The 17,163-nt window shown below is 58.9% G+C and overlaps 1 long non-coding RNA gene and 9 other non-coding genes across 10 annotated transcripts; all 10 read left to right on the top strand.

Moving 5' to 3' along the window:
• Positions 1-1,044: 1,044 nt before the first annotated feature.
• On the top strand, positions 1,045-1,126 carry LOC114679843 (small nucleolar RNA SNORD115). The gene has a single exon (XR_003731935.1). It is a non-coding gene; the product is annotated as a small nucleolar RNA SNORD115 (small nucleolar RNA).
• Positions 1,127-2,958: 1,832 nt separating this feature from the next.
• LOC114679842 (small nucleolar RNA SNORD115) lies at positions 2,959-3,040 on the top strand. The gene has a single exon (XR_003731934.1). It is a non-coding gene; the product is annotated as a small nucleolar RNA SNORD115 (small nucleolar RNA).
• Positions 3,041-4,885: 1,845 nt separating this feature from the next.
• On the top strand, positions 4,886-4,966 carry LOC114679887 (small nucleolar RNA SNORD115). The gene has a single exon (XR_003731979.1). It is a non-coding gene; the product is annotated as a small nucleolar RNA SNORD115 (small nucleolar RNA).
• Positions 4,967-6,775: 1,809 nt separating this feature from the next.
• Positions 6,776-6,856, top strand: LOC114679885 (small nucleolar RNA SNORD115). Its single transcript, XR_003731977.1, has one exon. It is a non-coding gene; the product is annotated as a small nucleolar RNA SNORD115 (small nucleolar RNA).
• Positions 6,857-8,673: 1,817 nt separating this feature from the next.
• Positions 8,674-8,754, top strand: LOC114679894 (small nucleolar RNA SNORD115). Its single transcript, XR_003731986.1, has one exon. It is a non-coding gene; the product is annotated as a small nucleolar RNA SNORD115 (small nucleolar RNA).
• A 1,724-nt stretch (positions 8,755-10,478) lies between these two features.
• Positions 10,479-10,559, top strand: LOC114679884 (small nucleolar RNA SNORD115). The gene has a single exon (XR_003731976.1). It is a non-coding gene; the product is annotated as a small nucleolar RNA SNORD115 (small nucleolar RNA).
• Positions 10,560-12,368: 1,809 nt separating this feature from the next.
• On the top strand, positions 12,369-12,449 carry LOC114679879 (small nucleolar RNA SNORD115). Its single transcript, XR_003731971.1, has one exon. It is a non-coding gene; the product is annotated as a small nucleolar RNA SNORD115 (small nucleolar RNA).
• Positions 12,450-14,092: 1,643 nt separating this feature from the next.
• LOC114679325 (uncharacterized) lies at positions 14,093-16,087 on the top strand. The gene is made up of 3 exons (XR_013395452.1): positions 14,093-14,203; positions 14,585-14,627; positions 15,972-16,087. It is a non-coding gene; the product is annotated as an uncharacterized LOC114679325 (long non-coding RNA).
• On the top strand, positions 14,259-14,339 carry LOC114679892 (small nucleolar RNA SNORD115). Its single transcript, XR_003731984.2, has one exon. It is a non-coding gene; the product is annotated as a small nucleolar RNA SNORD115 (small nucleolar RNA).
• Positions 16,088-16,148: 61 nt separating the features above from the next.
• On the top strand, positions 16,149-16,229 carry LOC114679878 (small nucleolar RNA SNORD115). The gene has a single exon (XR_003731970.1). It is a non-coding gene; the product is annotated as a small nucleolar RNA SNORD115 (small nucleolar RNA).
• The last annotated feature ends 934 nt before the right edge of the window (positions 16,230-17,163 follow it).

Genomic DNA, 17,163 nt, shown 5'->3' with positions numbered 1-17,163 from the left:
CGTTCCTCCGTGAAGCAGTCCAGGCTCTCTATGCAAGCTTCGTGTCAGTACTCCGATTCCCCTGGCGGTGCATGTGAGGGGCTCATCCCTGAGCCCCTTTTCTCCCCTTGTGTCTTTCAGTGAACTCTTTCACCCAGGAGGACCCCTGGCCTCGAGCGGCATAGGTGAGTGGATCCTGCTAGGCTCATGGGCCATGGACCAGGCCACATGGGGTCCCTGAGGGTCATCCTTCAGGACAGGAGGGATCTGACCCAAGGAAGACACCTTCCCTGAAGCGCTGCAGGAGTGACATTGCTCCAGGCAAGAAAGGATTCCATTAGTCCCACGCAGGGCAGCTCCCAGCTGAGACTGGGCGCTAGGGTCTGGCCTTGAGGACTGCCCAGGCCACATGAGGGTGGCCCCAGGCTGTGATTTTCAGTGCGTGCTTGGAAAGGGAGTCTGTGCACCCTCCCCATGCAGGGGCAGGCTGTGCGTCTGCCAGGTCTACAGTGGCGCCTAGCTTCAGAGCAAGCCTCCTTGGTTTGCCTGAGCTGGTTGGTGATCCTGGCTCCTACCCAGGGGTCACAGTGCAGCCCAGGAAGTGCAGGGAAGCTGGCTTGGACAGTGGAGGTACTCCAGGGGCCTGCGGTAGGGCACAGCCTGGGCATCTTGCTTGAGCCTAGTTACTCGGCTGTCCTGTCCTTCCAGGGTTCAGTGGTGGGTACAAGGGTTCCCCGGGTCCATAACTGTCCCTATTTCACATGGATCCCATCACATGAGTCCATGGAGGTAGAGCATGTGTAGCCAGCAGCCCCTCCCTGCATTCCTGCATGGAATCTTAAGACCCTGTTTGGACACCTTTCCCCTGTCCCTCCAGATGGTGAGCACAGAGGAAGAATTGCCTTGAGCCCTTTGGCCCTGGACCAGTGTCTGTCAATCACGTGCTCAGACTCCCGTGTGCTAAAGCTTAGGTCCTTCCTGTCATCCTGGTCTCCTGCACTGAGGTATGGTGAGCCCATCCGGGTCCCTCTGGATATGTGAGTGGGGATGGGGGTGTCCTGGGTTGGGTCGATGATGAGAACCTTATATTGTCCTGAAGAGAGGTGATGACTTAAAAATCATGCTCAATAGGATTACGCTGAGGCCCAACTTAGGTGAGAATTTTGAAAGAGGATGCTGGGAATCACAAGGTCCCTGGCAGGACCACTGTATTTTAGGCTGGAGACCTCAGGGCCCTGAAGGGCATCTCATGGAGGGGTGCCCAACGCTGTCTGTGCTCCTTCATTAGGCATTCCAGGCTTCCTGTGTGGGCTTGGTGTCCGCGCTAAGCTTCCCCGGGCGGGGGTGGGACACATTGGCGGCTCCTTCCTGAGTCAAATTCTTCTCGGTGTCTTTCAGTGAGCTCTTCCCACCAGCAGACCCCCTGGGATTGACTGGCATAGGTGAGTGGATATGCTCGTGTCATGGGCCATTAGCCAAGCAGCATGGGGTCCCCGAGGGTCAGCCCTCAGGCCACCTGGGTTTCCTCAGGAGCCGATCTGAATCCCGACTGGGGATGTGTTCTCCAGAAGGGAGGCTTCCTTGGGAAGTGGACACAAGGCAGAGGCCTTCTCTGAAGCTCTGCAGGGGTGGCAGTGGTCCAGGCAGGAAAGGGTTTCCTCAGCCCCACCCAGGGCAGTGGAGCTGGGCAGTGCCCAGCTCAGCCTTGGTGCTCAGGTCAGGCCTCTAGGATGGCCAAGCCACATGACAGGGCCACAAGGGCTCTGGGGCACCATGGGCATCTCACAGGGGCTCTCCAACCCCAGAGAAGGGTGGGCAATTTGGCCCGTTGGGTCGGGCCGTGGAGATTCAAGGATTGCACCAAACCCATGACCCTCAATGGGACCGACCCTGTTAAGCAATGGGCCCTCCCAGTAACACCTCTTTGAGCCATGTGGGGGTGGCGCTGTTTCTCTGAGGTAGGGTCCAGACTAGCTCTGGCCAGTCGCTGATGGTGGTGCAATCCAGCCATGAGACTTGTGGGCTTTGGGCCAAGGGTGCAGCCCGTGTCCCGCTGGAGGGTCACCCTTTCCTTATGGGTGAGTGGCGGGGAGGGTATCCTCCTGAGGTGGGAAAGCCTGCTGTGGAAGGAACTTTCCTGGAAATTTGCACTCCAGGCTGCTTCTGAGCCATGAGGTCATCTCCAGGGTGGCGGTGTCTTGGGCCCAAGGAAAGGAGAAGACACCATATGTCTCCCGGTTGACTGAGTGTGGCCCCGCTCTGTGTGTGGGAGGTGTTGTGTGGGGCATGGATTGGGACCCACCAGAGAAAGCTTGTGGCCCTGAAGCCCCAGGCTGCGATTTCCAGTGCACCTTGAGGAGAGGCCTGGGTGCTTGCCCTCCATGCACAGGGCAGGCTGTGCAACTTCCGGGTTGGCAGTGGCGCATGGCGTCCGGGCCAGCATCCTGGGTTCGCTGTGAGCTGGTTGGTGTCCCTGGCCCCTGCCCAGGGGTCCCGGTGCCGCCCGGGGTCATGAGGAAAGCCAGCATGGGCGAGGGAGGTGCTTGAGAGGCCTGCAGTAGGGCACAGCCCGGGTGTCTTGCCCAAGCCCAGGAACCTGTTGGCCCTGTCCTTCCATGGTTCAGTGGTTGGGGGGCAAAGGGTCCCCCACGTCTGAGACACATCAGTGTTTCACATGGATCTCATCACATGGGTCCACAGAGAGAGAGCAAGTGTGAGCTGGCATCCTCCACCCCCTTCCCTGTCTGGAGGCCTGAGCCCCTGGTTGGACACATGTCCTCCCGTCCCCCCAGGTGGTGACCCCAGAGGAAGACTTGCCTTTGGGTCGCTGGCCCCAGGCCGGTGGTCATCATCCAGGTGCCCAACTTTGGTGCACTAAAGCTCAGGCCCTTCCTGGCACCCTGGTCTCCTGCACTGAGCTGTGGTGAGCACATCTGGGTCCCATTGGATGCGTGTGTGGGGAAGGGGGTGCCCTGGGTTGGGTCGATGATGAGAACCTTATATTGTCCTGAAGAGAGGTGATGACTTAAAAATCATGCTCAATAGGATTACGCTGAGGCCCAGCCTAGGGGAGAATTTTGGAAGAGGACGCTGGGATCCCATGGTCCCAGCAGGGCCACGGTATTTTGGACTGGAGACCTGGAGGCCCTGAAGGGCATCTCAGGAATGCCTAACCCCGTCTCTGCACTCGTCCTTGAGGCAGCCCCAGCTCCCTGTGTGGGCTTGGTGTCGGCCCTTCAGTTCCCCATGGGCGGCGCATATTGGAGGCTCCTTCCTGAGCCCCGGTTCTCCCGTGTGTCTTTCAGTGAACTCTTCTGTCCACATGAGCCCCTGGCCTTGAGTGGGATAGGTAAGTGGATCCTGCTGGGGCCATGGGCCATGAGCCAGGCAGCTTTGGGTCACTGAGGGTCACCCTTCAGGCCAAGAGGGATTCCTCAGGGACCCAACCTGAAACCACCAGGGATGGATGGTTTCTCCAGAGGGCAGCTTCCTTGGACATCTGTCCCTAGAAGGACGCATTCCTTGGAGCTATGCAGAAATGATGGCGGTCCAGGCAGGAAAGGGTTCCTTCAACCCAACACAGTGCATGTCCTAGCTGAGACTCATTGCATGAGTCAGGCCTGAAGGACTTCCCAGGCCACATGAGGGGGTCTGCAGTATCTGCGGGGGCCACAGGTGTTATGCGGGAGCTCTTGGTGCCCGAGGCTTGTGGAGGGGTAGGGTGAGGGTGATCAGGCTTATGGAGTTGGGCTGTGAAGATTCAAGGATTGGTCCCAACCCATGGCCCAGAATGGACCGACATTGTTGAGCAAGTGGCCATCCCAGCAGTGCCTCCTTGAGCCTGGTTGGGGCAGTGTGGCCTCAGTGGGGTTGGGTCAAGGCTGACCTCTTGCCTTCACCTGGTGGTGCTGCAGACTGGCCCTGGGAATCGTGGGCTTTGGGCCAAGAGTGCAGCCCGCAGCCCGCTAAAGGTCAGCCCTCGTTGAAGTGGAGTGGCCGGAAGAGTGGGATCGTGTTGGGGAAGTCCCACTGTAAAGGGTCCTGTCCTGGCAATTTGCTGCCCTGGATGCTTCTGAGACATGGGGTCACCGCCAGGGTGGCATGTTTTTGAGCCGAAAGAAAGGAGAGGACATCATGTGTCCCCTGATTGGCCGAGTGTGGCCTGGCTCTGTATTTGGGAGGCGTGTGGTACATGAATGGGGACCCACCAGAGAAGACACATGGCCCTTGGGACCCAGGATGTGATTTCCTGTGTGAGCTTGTAGAGGTCACCTGGATGGGTGCATTCCATGCCCAGGGGCAGGCTGTGTGAGTGCCACATCTGCAGTGGCACATGGCATCCAGGCCAGCCTCCTTGGTTTGCCATGAGCTGGTTGGCCCTGACCCAGGCCCAGTGGTCCTGGTGCGGCCCTGGGGTCATGTGGGGGAACCGATGTCGGCAGGGGAAGTGCTCTCTGGGCCTGCCGTAGGGTGTGGCCCATGGTAGGGTGCGGCCCGGGGGTTCTGGTCTGAGCACAGTGACCCACCTGCCCTGTCCTTCCAGGGTTCGGCGATGGGGAGGGTCAAGGGTGCCCTGCGTTCATGATGAGTCCGTGTTCCCCACAGATCTCATCACATGGGTCCATGGAGGGCAAGGATAGGTGAGCTGGCACCCCCTGCACACTTCTCTGTGTGGAGTGGTGAGGCCATTTGGACCCATGTCTTCCACCTGTCCCCTCAGATGGTGAGCCCCGAGGAAGAATTGCTTTGGGCCTCCTTGCCCCAGGCCAGTGTCCATCAGCCAGGTGCCCAGCCCCCGGTGCACTGACGCTCAGACCCTCCTGGTGTCCCAGTCTCCTGCACTGAGCTGTGGTGAGCCCATCTGGGTTCCTGTGGTGACTTTGCAGGGAGGGGTTTGCCCTGGGTTGGGTCGATGATGAGAACCTTATATTGTCTGAAGAGAGGTGATGACATAAAAATCATGCTCAATAGGATTACGCTGAGGCCCAGCCTGGGTGAGAATATGGGAGGAGGATTCTGGGAATTACAAGTTCCCCGGCAGGAGCACTGTATTTTGGGCTGGAGACCTGGAGGCTCTGAGGGCATCTGGAGGGTGCCCAACCCTGTCTCTGCGTTCCACCGTGAGGCAGCCCAGGCTCACTATGTGGGCTTGGTGTCAGCCCTCCCATTACCTGGGGGCAGGGTACTTTGGTGGCTCCTTCCTGAGCTCCCATTCTCCCCTGTGTCTTTCAGTGAGCTCTTCTGCCCAGCAGACTCTTGGCATTGACCAGCATAGGTGAGTGGATCCTGGCGGCATCATGGGTGATGAGTCAGGCTGCGTGTGGGGTTACCAAGTATTAGCCTTCAGGCAGGAAGGTTTCCTCAGGGAGTTGACCTGTATTTTCACTGTGGCGAGATGGGTTTGTCCTCTAGGAAGGCAGCTTCCTGGGGGATCAGACCCAAGACGATGCCTTCCCTGAAGCCCTGCAGGGGTGACAGTGGTCCAGTCTGGAAAGGGTTCCTTCAGTCTCATGCAGGGCAGCTCCCAGCTGACACTTCCTGTGCAAGTCTTTCCTTGAAGACTGCCCAAGACAAATGAGCGGGACAGCAGAGGCTCTGGGGTGGCACAGGGATCACACGGGGACTCTCCCTCCCCAGAGAGGGGTGGGCAATCAGGCCCATGGGGTCAGGTTGTGGAGACTGAAGGATCACACCCCACTCATGGCACTAAATGCGAATGACCCTGTTGAGCAATGGGCCACCCCAGTGGCGCCTCCATGAGCCTGGTGGGTGGCGACTCGGCTTCAACTGGTTGGGTCAAGGCTGAGCCATGCTGGTGCTTCATGGTGCTCCGGGCTGGCCCTGGGATCATGGGCTTTGGGTCAAAGGTGCAGCCCACCTGCTGCTGGGGGTCACCCTTTCTTCGAGGTCAATCCTGGGAAGCGTTGCTTCCCCAGGTTGGAAGGCCCCCTCATGAGGGACCTGTCCCAGGAATTTGTTGCCCAGACTGCTTCTGAGCCATGGGGTCACCTCCAGGGTGGTAGGGTCTTGGGCCCAAGGAAAGGAGGGGGCACCATGTGGCTCCTGATTGGCCAAGTGTGGTCCAGCTCTGTGTTTGACAGGGGTCTGGGATGTGGATGAGGACCCAGCAGAGAAAGCATGTGGCCCTGGGCCCCAGGCTGCGATTTCTGGTGCGTGCTTGGAGAGGGAGCCTGGGTGGGTGTCCTCCCTGTACTGGGGCAGGCTGTGGGACTGCCAGGTCAGCGGCAGTGCCTGGCATCCGGGCCAGCCTCCTTAGTTGGCCGTGAGCTGGTTGGTGACCTTGGACCCTGCCTAGGGGTTCTGTTGTGGTCCAGAGTCATGCAGTGGAGCCACCATAAGCAGTGGAGGTGCTGCAGGGGCTGCTGTATGGCACAGCCTGGGCATCTTGCCTGAACCCAGTCTCTCGCCTCCTCTGTCCTTTGAGGGTTTGGTGGCAGAGAGGGCCAAGGGTTCCCTGGGTGCATGACTGTCATTATTTCATATAGATCCCATCACATGGGTCCATGGAGGGAGAGCATGTGAGCCCCAGCACCCCCTCCTCACTTTCCCGCACAGAGGCATGAAGCCCCATTTCGACATCTGTCCCCTGTCCCTCCAGATGGTGACCCCAGAGGAAGACTTGCGTTGTGCCCACTGGACCCAGGCCAGTGGCCAGTAGCCAAACCCCTGTTGAGCTGAAGCTCAGGCCCTCCTGGGTCCTGGTCTCCTGCATTGAGCTTGGTGAGCACATCTTGGTCCTTCTGGATAGGTGTGTGGGGAGGGGGTGCCCTGGGTTGGGTCGATGATGAGAACCTTATATTGTCTGAAGAGAGGTGATGACATAAAAATCATGCTCAATAGGATTACGCTGAGGCCCAGCCTGGGTGAGAATTTTGGAAGAGGATGCTGGGAAACATGAGTTCCCTGTGAGGTCCACTGTATTTTGGGCTGGAGACCTGGAGGCTCTGAGGGCATCTAGAGGGTGCCCAACCCTGTCTCTGTGCTCCTCCGTGAAGCAGCCCAGGCTAACCACGTGGGCTTAGTGTCAGACCTCCCCTTACCTGGGGGCAGGGTACTTTGGTGGCTCCTTCCTGAGCTCCCATTCTCCCCTGTGTCTTTCAGTGAGCTCTTCTGCCCAGCAGACGCCCTGGCAGTGACCAGCATAGGTGAGTGGGTCCTGGTGGCATCATGGGTGATGAGTCAGGCTGCGTGGGGTCACCAAGTATTAGCCTTCAGGCAGGAGGCTTTCCTCGGGGAGTCGACCTGAATTTCCACTGTGGAGAGATGGGTTTGTCCTCCAGGAGGGTGGCTTTCTGGGGAATCAGACCCAAGACGATGCCTTTCTGAAGCCCTGCAGGGGTGACAGTGGTCCAGTCTGGAAAGGGTTCCTTCAGTCTCATGCAGGGCATCTCCCAGCTGACACTTCGTGTGCAAGTCTTTCCTTGAAGACTGCCCAAGACAAATGAGCAGGACAGCAGAGGCTCTGGGGTGGCACAGGGATCACACGGGGACTCTCCCTCCCCAGAGAGGGGTGGGCAATCAGGCCCATGGGGTCAGGTTGTGGAGATTGAAGGATCACGCCCCACTCATGGCACTAAATGCGAATGACCCTGTTGAGCAATGGGCCACCCCAGTGGCGCTTCCATGAGCCTGGTGGGTGGCGACTCGGCTTCAACTGGTTGGGTCAAGGCTGAGCCATGGCTGGTGCTTTGTCGTGCTGTAGTCCAACCCTGGGACTCATGGGCTTTGGGTCAAGGATGCAGCCCGCCTGCTGCTGGGGGTCACCCCTTATTCGAGGTCAGTGGTGGGAACGGTCATGTCCCCAGGTTGGAAGGCCCCCTCATGAGGGACCTGTCCTGGGACTTTGTGGCCCAGGGTGCTCCTGAGCCATGGGGTCACCTCCAGGATGGTGGGGTCTTGGGCCCAAGGAAAGGAGAGGGCACTATGTAGCTCCTGATTGGCCAAGTGTGGCCCAGCTCTGTGTTTGACAGGGGTCTGGGGTGTGTGTGAGGACCCCCCAGAGAAAGCACGTGGCGCTTGACCCCAGGCTGCGATTGCTGGTGCGTGCTTGGAGAGGGCGCCTGAGTTGGTGTCCTCCCTGTACAGGGGCAGGCTGTGGGACTGCCAGGTCGACAGCAGTGCCTGGCATCCAGGCCAGCCTCCTTACTTGGCCGTAAGCTGGTTGATGACCTTGGAACCTGCCCAGGGGTTCTGCTGTGGTCCAGAGTCGTGTAGTGGAGCCAGCATGGGCAGTGGAGGTGTCACAAGGGCTGCTGTATGGCACAGCCTGGGCATCTTGCCTGAACCCAGTGACTCGCCTACCCTGTCCTTTGAGAGTTTGGTGGCGGAGAGGGCCAAGGGTTCCCTGGGTCCATGATTGTCGTTATTTCATATAGATCCCATCACATGGGTCCATGGAGGGAGAGCATGTGTGAGCCAGCACACCTTCCTCCCTTTCCCAAACAGAGGCGTGAAGCCCTGTTTGGACACCTATCCCCTGTCCCTCCAGATGGTGACCCCAGAGGAAGACTTGCATTGTGCCCGCTGGCCCCGGGCCAGCGGCCGTGAGCCAGTTGCCCAACCCCTGTTGCGCTGAAGCTCAGGCCCTCCTGGGTCCTGGTCTCCTGCATTGAGCTTGGTGAGCACATCTCGGTCCTGCTGGATACGTGTGTGGGTAGGCGGGTGCCCTGGGTTGGGTCGATGATGAGAACCTTTTATTGTCTGAAGAGAGGTGATGACATAAAAATCATGCTCAATAGGATTACGCTGAGGCCCAGCCTAGGGGAGAATTTTGGAAGAGGACGCTGGGAAACATGAGTTCCCCGTGAGATCCACTGTATTTTGGGCTGCAGACCTGGAGGCTCTGAGGGCATCTGGAGGGTGCCCAACCCTGTCTCTGCACTCCTCCGTGAGGCAGCCCAGGCTCACTATGTGAGCACTCCTGTTACCCAGGTGCGGGGCACTTTGGTGGCTCCTTCCTGAGCTCCCATTCTCCCCTGTGTCTTTCAGTGAGCTCTTCTGCCCAGCAGACTCTTGGCATTGACCAGCATAGGTGAGTGGATCCTGGCGGCATCATGGGTGATGAGTCAGGCTGCGTGTGGGGTTACCAAGTATTAGCCTTCAGGCAGGAGGGTTTCCTCAGGGAGTTGACCTGAATTTCCACTGTGGAGAGATGGGTTTGTCCTCTAGGAAGGCAGCTTCCTGGGGGATCAGACCCAAGACGATGCCTTCCCTGAGCCCTGCAGGGGTGATAGTGGTCCAGTCTGGAAAGGGTTCCTTTAGCCTCAGGCAGGGCAGCTCCCAGCTGACACATGGTGTGTGAATCTGTCCCTTCCCCAGAGAGGGGTGGGCAGTTGGGCCCATGGGGTCAGGCTGTGGAAATTCAAGGATCACACCCCACTCATGGCCCTCAATGCGAATGACCCTGTTGAGCAATGGGCGACCCCAGTGGCGCTTCCTGGAACCTGGTGAGTGGCAGCTTGGCTTCAACTGGTTGGGTCAAAGCTGAGCCATGGCTGGTGCTTCATGGTGCTCCAGGCTGGCCCTGAGATCATGGGCTTTGGGTCAAGGGTGCAGCCCGCCTGCTGCTGGGGGTCACCCTTTCCTCGAGGTCAATGGTGGGATGGGTTGCGTCCAGAGGTTTGAAGGCCCCCTCATAAGGGACCTGTCCCAGGAATTTGTTGCCCAGGCTGCTTCTGAGCCATGGGGTCACCTCCAGGGTGGCAGGGTCTTGGGCCCAAGGAAAGGGGGGGGCACCATGTGGCTCCTGATTGGCCAAGTGTGGTCCAGCTCTGTGTTTGACAGGGGTCTGGGATATGGATGAGGACCCAGCAGAGAAAGCATGTGGCCCTGGGCCCCAGGCTGCGATTTCTGGTGCGTGCTTGGAGAGGGAGCCTGGGTGGGTGTCCTCCCTGTACTGGGGCAGGCTGTGGGACTGCCAGGTCAGCGGCAGTGCCTGGCATCCGGGCCAGCCTCCTTGGTTGCCCGTGAGCTGGTTGGTGACCTTGGACCCTGCCTAGGGGTTCTGTTGTGGTCCAGAGTCATGCAGTGGAGCCACCATAAGCAGTGGAGGTGCTGCAGGGGCTGCTGTATGGCACAGCCTGGGCATCTTGCCTGAACCCAGTCTCTCGCCTCCTCTGTCCTTTGAGGGTTTGGTGGCAGAGAGGGCCAAGGGTTCCCTGGGTGCATGACTGTCATTATTTCACATAGATCCCATCACATGGGTCCATGGAGGGAGAGCATGTGAGCCCCAGCACCCCCTCCTCACTTTCCCGCACAGAGGCATGAAGCCCCATTTCGACATCTGTCCCCTGTCCCTCCAGATGGTGACCCCAGAGGAAGACTTGCGTTGTGCCCACTGGACCCAGGCCAGTGGCCAGTAGCCAAACACCTGTTGAGCTGAAGCTCAGGCCCTCCTGGGTCCTGGTCTCCTGCATTGAGCTTGGTGAGCACATCTCGGTCCTGCTGGATAGGTGTGTGGGGAGGGGGTGCCCTGGGTTGGGTCGATGATGAGAACCTTATATTGTCTGAAGAGAGGTGATGACATAAAAATCATGCTCAATAGGATTACGCTGAGGCCCAGCCTGGGTGAGAATTTTGGAAGAGGATGCTGGGAAACATGAGTTCCCTGTGAGGTCCTCTGTATTTTGGGCTGGAGACCTGGAGGCTCTGAGGGCATCTAGAGGGTGCCCAACCCTGTCTCTGCGCTCCTCCGTGAAGCAGCCCAGGCTAACCACGTGGGCTTGGTGTCAGCCATCCCCTTACCTGGGGGCAGGGTACTTTGGTGGCTCCTTCCTAAGCCCCCATTCTCCCCTATGTCTTTCAGTGAGCCCCTCTGCCCAGCAGACCCCCTGCAGTGACCAGCATAGGTGAGTGGGTCCTGGTGGCATCATGGGTGATGAGTCAGGCTGCGTGGGGTCACCAAGTATTAGCCTTCAGGCAGGAGGTTTTCCTCGGGGAGTCGACCTGAATTTCCACCGTGGAGAGATGGGTTTGTCCTCCAGGAGGGTCGCTTTCTGGGGAATCAGACCCAAGACGATGCCTTCCCTGAAGCCCTGCATGGGTGACAGTGGTCCTGTCTGGAAAGGGTTCCTTCAGTCTCATGCAGGGCAGCTCCCAGCTGACACTTGGTGTGCAAGTCTTTCCTCAAAGACTGCCCAAGACAAATGAGCAGGACAGCAGAGGCTCCGGGGTGGCACAGGGATCACACGGGGACTCTCCCTCCCCAGAGAGGGGTGGGCAGTCAGGCCGATGGGGTCAGGTTGTGGAGATTGAAGGATCACACCCCACTCATGGCACTAAATGCGAATGACCCTGTTGAGCAATGGGCCACCCCAGTGGCGCCTCCATGAGCCTGGTGGGTGGCGACTCAGCTTGAACTGGTTGGGTCAAGGCTGAGCCATGGCTGGTGCTTTGTCGTGCTGTAGGCCGACCCTGGGACTCATGGGCTTTGGGTCAAGGATGCAGCCCGCCTGCTGCTGGGGATCACCCCTTATTCGAGGTCATTGGTGGGAAGGGTCACGTACCCAGATTGGAAAGCCCCCTCATGAGGGACAGGTCCTGGGAATTTGTGGCCCAGGCTGTTCCTGAGCCATGAGGTCACCTCCAGGATGGTGGGGTCTTGGGCCCAAGGAAAGCAGAGGGCACTATGTAGCTCCTGATTGGCCAAGTGTGGCCCAGCTCTGTGTTTGACAGGGGTCTGGGGTGTGTGTGAGGACCCCCCAGAGAAAGCACGTGGCGCTTGACCCCAGGCTGCGATTGCTGGTGCGTGCTTGGAGAGGGAGCCTGGGTGGGTGTCCTCCCTGTACTGGGGCAGGCTGTGGGACTGCCAGGTCAGCGGCAGTGCCTGGCATCCGGGCCAGCCTCCTTAGTTGGCCGTGAGCTGGTTGGTGACCTTGGACCCTGCCCAGGGCTTCTGTTGTGGTCCAGAGTCATGCAGTGGAGCCACCATAAGCAGTGGAGGTGCTGCAGGGGCTGCTGTATGGCACAGCCTGGGCATCTTGCCTGAACCCAGTCTCTCGCCTCCTCTGTCCTTTGAGGGTTTGGTGGCAGAGAGGGCCAAGGGTTCCCTGGGTCCATGACTCTCATTATTTCATATAGATTCCATCACATGGGTCCATGGAGGGAGAGCATGTGAGCCCCAGCACCCCCTCCTCACTTTCCCGCACAGAGGCATGAAGCCCCATTTCGACATCTGTCCCCTGTCCCTCCAGATGGTGACCCCAGAGGAAGACTTGCGTTGTGCCCACTGGACCCAGGCCAGTGGCCAGTTGCCAAACACCTGTTGAGCTGAAGTTCAGGCCCTCCTGGGTCCTGGTCTCCTGCATTGAGCTTGGTGAGCACATCTTGGTCCTTCTGGATAGGTGTGTGGGGAGGGGGTGCCCTGGGTTGGGTCGATGATGAGAACCTTATATTGTCTGAAGAGAGGTGATGACATAAAAATCATGCTCAATAGGATTACGCTGAGGCCCAGCCTGGGTGAGAATTTTGGAAGAGGATGCTGGGAAACATGAGTTCCCTGTGAGGTCCACTGTATTTTGGGCTGGAGACCTGGAGGCTCTGAGGGCTTCTAGAGGGTGCCCAACCCTGTCTCTGCGCTCCTCCGTGAAGCAGCCCAGGCTAACCACGTGGGCTTGGTGTCAGCCATCCCCTTACCTGGGGGCAGGGTACTTTGGTGGCTCCTTCCTAAGCCCCCATTCTCCCCTATGTCTTTCAGTGAGCCCCTCTGCCCAGCAGACCCCCTGCAGTGACCAGCATAGGTGAGTGGGTCCTGGTGGCATCATGGGTGATGAGTCAGGCTGCGTGGGGTCACCAAGTATTAGCCTTCAGGCAGGAGGTTTTCCTCGGGGAGTCGACCTGAATTTCCACTGTGGAGAGATGGGTTTGTCCTCCAGGAGGGTGGCTTTCTGGGGAATCAGACCCAAGACGATGCCTTCCCTGAAGCCCTGCAGGGGTGACAGTGGTCCAGTCTGGAAAGGGTTCCTTCAGTCTCATGCAGGGCGGCTCCCAGCTGACACTTGGTGTGCATGTCTTTCCTCAAAGACTGCCCAAGACAAATGAGCAGGACAGCAGAGGCTCTGGGGTGGCACAGGGATCACACGGGGACTCTCCCTCCCCAGAGAGGGGTGGGCAATCAGGCCCATGGGGTCAGGTTGTGGAGATTCAAGGATCATACCCCACTCATGGCACTAAATGCGAATGACCCTGTTGAGCAATGGGCCACACCAGTGGCGCCTCCATGAGCCTGGTGCGTGGCTACTCGGCTTCAACTGGTTGGGTCAAGGCTGAGCCATGGCTGGTGCTTTGTCGTGCTGTAGGCCGACCCTGGGACTCATGGGCTTTGGGTCAAGGATGCAGCCCGCCTGCTGCTGGGGATCACCCCTTATTCGAGGTCATTGGTGGGAAGGGTCACGTACCCAGATTGGAAAGCCCCCTCATGAGGGACAGGTCCTGGGAATTTGTGGCCCAGGCTGTTCCTGAGCCATGAGGTCACCTCCAGGATGGTGGGGTCTTGGGCCCAAGGAAAGCAGAGGGCACTATGTAGCTCCTGATTGGCCAAGTGTGGCCCAGCTCTGTGTTTGACAGGGGTCTGGGGTGTGTGTGAGGACCCCCCAGAGAAAGCACGTGGCGCTTGACCCCAGGCTGCGATTGCTGGTGCGTGCTTGGAGAGGGAGCCTGGGTGGGTGTCCTCCCTGTACTGGGGCAGGCTGTGGGACTGCCAGGTCAGCGGCAGTGCCTGGCATCCGGGCCAGCCTCCTTAGTTGGCCGTGAGCTGGTTGGTGACCTTGGACCCTGCCCAGGGCTTCTGTTGTGGTCCAGAGTCATGCAGTGGAGCCACCATAAGCAGTGGAGGTGCTGCAGGGGCTGCTGTATGGCACAGCCTGGGCATCTTGCCTGAACCCAGTCTCTCGCCTCCTCTGTCCTTTGAGGGTTTGGTGGCAGAGAGGGCCAAGGGTTCCCTGGGTCCATGACTCTCATTATTTCATATAGATTCCATCACATGGGTCCATGGAGGGAGAGCATGTGAGCCCCAGCACCCCCTCCTCACTTTCCCGCACAGAGGCATGAAGCCCCATTTCGACATCTGTCCCCTGTCCCTCCAGATGGTGACCCCAGAGGAAGACTTGCGTTGTGCCCACTGGACCCAGGCCAGTGGCCAGTTGCCAAACACCTGTTGAGCTGAAGTTCAGGCCCTCCTGGGTCCTGGTCTCCTGCATTGAGCTTGGTGAGCACATCTTGGTCCTTCTGGATAGGTGTGTGGGGAGGGGGTGCCCTGGGTTGGGTCGATGATGAGAACCTTATATTGTCTGAAGAGAGGTGATGACATAAAAATCATGCTCAATAGGATTACGCTGAGGCCCAGCCTGGGTGAGAATTTTGGAAGAGGATGCTGGGAAACATGAGTTCCCTGTGAGGTCCTCTGTATTTTGGGCTGGAGACCTGGAGGCTCTGAGGGCATCTAGAGGGTGCCCAACCCTGTCTCTGCGCTCCTCGGTGAAGCAGCCCAGGCTAACCACGTGGGCTTGGTGTCAGCCATCCCCTTACCTGGGGGCAGGGTACTTTGGTGGCTCCTTCCTAAGCCCCCATTCTCCCCTATGTCTTTCAGTGAGCCCCTCTGCCCAGCAGACCCCCTGCAGTGACCAGCATAGGTGAGTGGGTCCTGGTGGCATCATGGGTGATGAGTCAGGCTGCGTGGGGTCACCAAGTATTAGCCTTCAGGCAGGAGGTTTTCCTCGGGGAGTCGACCTGAATTTCCACCGTGGAGAGATGGGTTTGTCCTCCAGGAGGGTCGCTTTCTGGGGAATCAGACCCAAGACGATGCCTTCCCTGAAGCCCTGCATGGGTGACAGTGGTCCTGTCTGGAAAGGGTTCCTTCAGTCTCATGCAGGGCAGCTCCCAGCTGACACTTGGTGTGCAAGTCTTTCCTCAAAGACTGCCCAAGACAAATGAGCAGGACAGCAGAGGCTCCGGGGTGGCACAGGGATCACACGGGGACTCTCCCTCCCCAGAGAGGGGTGGGCAGTCAGGCCGATGGGGTCAGGTTGTGGAGATTGAAGGATCACACCCCACTCATGGCACTAAATGCGAATGACCCTGTTGAGCAATGGGCCACCCCAGTGGCGCCTCCATGAGCCTGGTGGGTGGCGACTCAGCTTGAACTGGTTGGGTCAAGGCTGAGCCATGGCTGGTGCTTTGTCGTGCTGTAGGCCGACCCTGGGACTCATGGGCTTTGGGTCAAGGATGCAGCCCGCCTGCTGCTGGGGATCACCCCTTATTCGAGGTCATTGGTGGGAAGGGTCACGTACCCAGATTGGAAAGCCCCCTCATGAGGGACAGGTCCTGGGAATTTGTGGCCCAGGCTGTTCCTGAGCCATGAGGTCACCTCCAGGATGGTTGGGTCTTGGGCCCAAGGAAAGGAGAGGGCACTATGTAGCTCCTGATTGGCCAAGTGTGGCCCAGCTCTGTGTTTGACAGGGGTCTGGTGTGTGTGTGAGGATCCCCCAGAGAAAGCACGTGGCGCTTGACCCCAGGCTGCGATTGCTGGTGCGTGCTTGGAGAGGGAGCCTGGGTGGGTGTCCTCCCTGTACTGGGGCAGGCTGTGGGACTGCCAGGTCAGCGGCAGTGCCTGGCATCCGGGCCAGCCTCCTTAGTTGGCCGTGAGCTGGTTGGTGACCTTGGACCCTGCCCAGGGCTTCTGTTGTGGTCCAGAGTCATGCAGTGGAGCCACCATAAGCAGTGGAGGTGCTGCAGGGGCTGCTGTATGGCACAGCCTGGGCATCTTGCCTGAACCCAGTCTCTCGCCTCCTCTGTCCTTTGAGGGTTTGGTGGCAGAGAGGGCCAAGGGTTCCCTGGGTCCATGACTCTCATTATTTCATATAGATCCCATCACATGGGTCCATGGAGGGAGAGCATGTGAGCCCCAGCACCCCCTCCTCACTTTCCCGCACAGAGGCATGAAGCCCCATTTGGACACCTATCCCCTGTCCCTCCAGATGGTGACCCCAGAGGAAGACTTGCGTTGTGCCCACTGGACCCAGGCCAGTGGCCAGTTGCCAAACCCCCGTTGAGCTGAAGCTCAGGCCCTCCTGGGTCCTGGTCTCCTGCATTGAGCTTGGTGAGCACATCTTGGTCCTTCTGGATAGGTGTGTGGGGAGGGGGTGCCCTGGGTTGGGTCGATGATGAGAACCTTATATTGTCTGAAGAGAGGTGATGACATAAAAATCATGCTCAATAGGATTACGCTGAGGCCCAGCCTGGGTGAGAATTTTGGAAGAGGATGCTGGGAAACATGAGTTCCCTGTGAGGTCCACTGTATTTTGGGCTGGAGACCTGGAGGCTCTGAGGGCATCTGGAGGGTTCCCAACCCTGTCTCTGCGCTCCTCCGTGAGGCAGCCCAGGCTCACTATGTGGGCTTGGTGTCAGCCCTCCCCTTACCTGGGGACAGGGTACTTTGGTGGCTCCTTCCTAAGCCCCCATTCTCTCCTGTGTCTTTCAGTGAGCCCTTCTGCCCAGCAGACCCCCTGGCAGTGACCAGCATAGGTGAGTGGGTCCTGGTGGCATCATGGGTGATGAGTCAGGCTGCGTGGGGTCACCAAGTATTAGCCTTCAGGCAGGAGGTTTTCCTCAGGGAGTCGACCTGAATTTCCACTGTGGAGAGATGGGTTTGTCCTCCAGGAGGGTGGCTTTCTGGGGAATCAGACCCAAGACGATGCCTTTCCTGAAGCCCTGCAGGGGTGACAGTGGTCCAGTCTGGAAAGGGTTCCTTCAGTCTTATGCAGGGCAGCTCCCAGCTGACACTTGGTGTGCAAGTCTTTCCTCAAAGACTGCCCAAGACAAATGAGCAGGACAGCAGAGGCTCTGGGGTGGCACAGGGATCACACGGGGACTCTTCCTCCCCAGAGAGGGGTGGGCAATCAGGCTCATGGGGTCAGGTTGTGGAGATTGAAGGATCACACCCCACTCATGGCACTAAATGCGAATGACCCTGTTGAGCAATGGGCCACCCCAGTGGCGCCTCCATGAGCCTGGTGGGTGGCGACTCAGCTTGAACTGGTTGGGTCAAGGCTGAGCCATGGCTGGTGCTTTGTCGTGCTGTAGGCCGACCCTGGGACTCATGGGCTTTGGGTCAAGGATGCAGCCCGCCTGCTGCTGGGGATCACCCCTTATTCGAGGTCATTGATGGGA

Source organism: Macaca mulatta, chromosome 7, assembly GCF_049350105.2.
Source record: "Macaca mulatta isolate MMU2019108-1 chromosome 7, T2T-MMU8v2.0, whole genome shotgun sequence".
Lineage (NCBI taxonomy): Eukaryota > Metazoa > Chordata > Mammalia > Primates > Cercopithecidae > Macaca > Macaca mulatta.
Note: the sequence above shows the minus strand (reverse complement) of the source record. Positions and strands in the feature narration are given on the sequence as shown.